A 4236-nucleotide genomic window follows, 5' to 3' on the forward strand; every position below is an offset into this window, starting at 1 on the left:
GAATCGACGGCTGATATTTATTTGCTGCCGATAAATTTGGCGCGAGTGCGACGATTTGAAAATTTTAGGTCAGATATTGCCTTGGCAAGATTGGTATGCCTCGTGTAAATATCTGTTCCGACTTGAGCTATTTCTTGCTGAAGAATCCGAGGGCTTATGGAAGATTGGCTTGATTTAATTTAATCAGGTTAGTTTACCATTAAACAGCGGATGAAACGTATACCGTACAAGAAATTACAGGGTAAATGTTTTTTTATATTTCTCCTGTTTACGGAATTGATCTTTATTTGCGGTAGAAGTTGGCTGTTATTTCTAGTGGGTGAATGGCCTATTATGGCCGTTCCTTAATTGTTAATGTTGAACTTAAAAATGGTCTATGACTATTTAATTTTTTCTACTGGGCCGCTGGTGGCAATAAAATTCTACAAAATTTTCCTTGCCACCCTATATTGATTAATTATGAATTTTTTGGTTAATCCGTAATGGAATCGACGGCTGATATTTATTTGCTGCCGATAAATTTGGCGCGAGTGCGACGATTTGAAAATTTTAGGTCAGATATTGCCTTGGCAAGATTGGGTATGCCTCGTGTAAATATCTGTTCCGACTTGAGCTATTTCTTGCTGAAGAATCCGAGGGCTTATGGAAGATTGGCTTGATTTAATTTAATCAGGTTAGTTTACCATTAAACGGAAGCGTGATGAACGGTATACCGTACAAGAATTACAGGGTAAATGTTTTTTTAATTTTTCCTGTTTACGGAATTGATCTTTATTTGCGGTAGAAGCTTTGGTATTTGTTAGTTTGGCATAGTGGTGAATGGCCTATTATGGCCGTTCCTTAATTGTTAATGTTGAACTTAAAAATGGTCTATGACTATTAATTTTTTCCTATTGGGCCGCTGGTGGCAATAAAATTCTACAAAATTTTCCTTGCCACCCTATATTGATTAATTATAAATATATATATATATATATATATATATATATATATTATATATATATATATATAATATATATAATATATATATTATATAATATATATATATTATATATATTTATATATATATATATCAGGTAAATACTCTTTCGGTCATAAATGGCCATACCATGAGATTGCATCTAGGAACTTCCCCTCCGAGGCCCAAGTACGGGGGCAAGGTTGTTTATGGAAGACCAGCAGTTGCCCAGGCATACCAGCCTCTGCTCTCCATGCCATTGATGTTATCCAAGGGAAAGGCAAAGGGACCGATACAGCTTGGCACGAGCGACGTTGCAACTCATTTCTACAGCTGAGTGAACAGGAGCAACGTGGCATAAAGTGTCTTGCTCAAGAACACAACACACAGCCTGGTCCGGGAAACGAACTCACCACCTCAAGATTGTGAGCCAGTCGTTTTATTACATAGATATTTAATTGCTTCATCGATATTCGATCTCAAGAATATTGCTATATTATTATATAATATTTGCAACTATATATTCTGGAGGTATACTAATAGAATCGAACGTTTCATTCTTCAGCTTGAACAGGTGATTTGAATTTATTTATTATATTGGGATATGAAAATGTTATCATATAAAGCCACCTAATGGCTACATATATATATATATATATATTGTTCATCGTACAAGTTACGGTAGCAAATGGATTTTATACTTAAGTCTGAAGAGTCAACGTTCGATTGCGTCAGAATAATACCTCAGAAATCTATGCTTGCATATATTATACAATATAGCAATACTCTACAGAGCGAATATCGATAAAATAAACGTAAATTTATGTAATATAATAACTTGCTCACTACATCCTTCTTGTGAATAATTAGATGAACTCTATGAATATTTATGAATTTTCAAAAGTATAATCTGTAAAAGCCTAGGTCTCTGATACAAAGACGTATCTAATAACCTGAATCCGTTGATGAGCCTAATAGAGTAAACGCCAGGATTAACACCCAAATGAAATTTCTGCACACACGCACAGACACACACACATATATGCATGTATGTATGTATGTATGTATGTATGTATGTATGTATGTATGTATGTATGTATGTATGTATGTAGTATGTATGTATGTATAGGCGTAGGCGTGGCTGTATGTTTAGAAGTTTGTTTACCAACAACACGGTACTGGGTTCAGTCCCACTACGTGGCACCTTGAGCAAGTGTCTTCTACAACTATAGCCTCGACTCGACCAAAGCCTTGCGAATGAATTTGGTAGACGGAAACTGTAGAGAATCCTCTGATTATAAATGAAAGACTCCGATTTCCTGTATTTCGATCGACAACCTGATTGTTTCATCGATATCCGATCTCAAGAGTTTACTATGTATGTATGTATGTATGTATGTATGTATGTATGTATGTATGTATGTATGTATGGATATATATATATATTATATATATATATATATATATATATATAAGTTCAGCACAATTTAGATTCAAATGAATATGGTACTTAAGTTAAAGGCACCAGAATTTGGTATGGTATTATCAATATAAATCAAATGGGGTTATTATAATCAAAATAAGCAACGAGGATATCTAAGGTAGTGTAGTACAATCGTTTCATGCAACCTCATTTTATTAAGCAATGTAAGTATTACATCAGTTTTAAAATGTACATCCTTGGATATCCTTGTTGCTTATTTTGAGTGTATATATATATATATATATATATATCAATATAGGGTGGCAAAAAATTTCGTAGAATTTATTTGCCACCAGCGGCCTAGTGGGAAAAAATTAAATAGTCATAGACCATTTATAAGTTCAACATCACAATCAAGGAATGGCCAAAATAGGCCATTCACCCACTAGAAATAACAGCCAAAGCTTCAACCGCAAAATAACATCAATTCCGTAAACCAGGAGAAAATTAAAAAAACATTTACCCTGTAATTTCTTATACGATGCACCGTTTCATCTATTGTTTAATGGTAAACTAACCTGATTAAATTAAATCAAGCCCATCTTCCATAGGCCGATAGATTCGTCAGTAAGAAACAGCCAGATCCGAGCAGATATTATCACGAGGCATCTCTATCCCTGCCTCGGCAATATCTGACCTAAAATTTTCAAATCATCGCACTCGCGCCAAATTTATCGGCAGCAAATATAAGCCGCCGATTCCATTACGGAATTAACCAGAAAATTCATAATTAATCAATATAGGGTGGCAAAAAATTTCGTAGAATTTATTTGCCACTTTATTTGATAATATCTGCTCGGATCTGGCTGTTTCTTACTGACGAATCTATCGGCCTATGGAAGATTGGCTTGATTTAATTTAATCAGGTTAGTTTACCATTAAACAATAGATGAAACGGTGCATCGTATAAGAAATTACAGGGTAAATGTTTTTTTAATTTTCTCCTGGTTTACGGAATTGATGTTATTTTGCGGTTGAAGCTTTGGCTGTTATTTCTAGTGGGTGAATGGCCTATTATGGCCATTCCTTGTTTGTGATGTTGAACTTATAAATGGTCTATGACTATTTAATTTTTTCCCACTAGGCCGCTGGTGGCAAATAAATTCTACGAAATTTTTTGCCACCCTATATTGATTAATTATGAATTTTCTGGTTAATTCCGTAATGGAATCGGCGGCTTATATTTGCTGCCGATAAATTTGGCGCGAGTGCGATGATTTGAAAATTTTAGGTCAGATAGAGATGCCTCGTGATAATATCTGCTCGGATCTGGCTGTTTCTTACTGACGAATCTATCGGCCTATGGAAGATTGGCTTGATTTAATTTAATCAGGTTAGTTTACCATTAAACAATAGATGAAACGGTGCATCGTATAAGAAATTACAGGGTAAATGTTTTTTTAATTTTCTCCTGGTTTACGGAATTGATGTTATTTTGCGGTTGAAGCTTTGGCTGTTATTTCTAGTGGGTGAATGGCCTATTATGGCCATTCCTTGATTGTGATGTTGAACTTATAAATGGTCTATGACTATTTAATTTTTTCCCACTAGGCCGCTGGTGGCAAATAAATTCTACGAAATTTTTTGCCACCCTATATTGATTAATTATGAATTTTCTGTGTTATTTCCGTAATGGAATCGGCGGCTTATATTTGCTGCCGATAATTTGGCGCGAGTGCGATGATTTGAAAATTTTAGGTCAGATAGAGATGCCTCGTGATAATATCTGCTCGGATCTGGCTGTTTCTTACTGACGAATCTATCGGCCTATGGAAGATTGGCTTGATTTAATTTA

The sequence above is a fragment of the Octopus sinensis genome, linkage group LG1 (assembly GCF_006345805.1).
Source record: "Octopus sinensis linkage group LG1, ASM634580v1, whole genome shotgun sequence".
Classification (NCBI taxonomy): domain Eukaryota; kingdom Metazoa; phylum Mollusca; class Cephalopoda; order Octopoda; family Octopodidae; genus Octopus; species Octopus sinensis.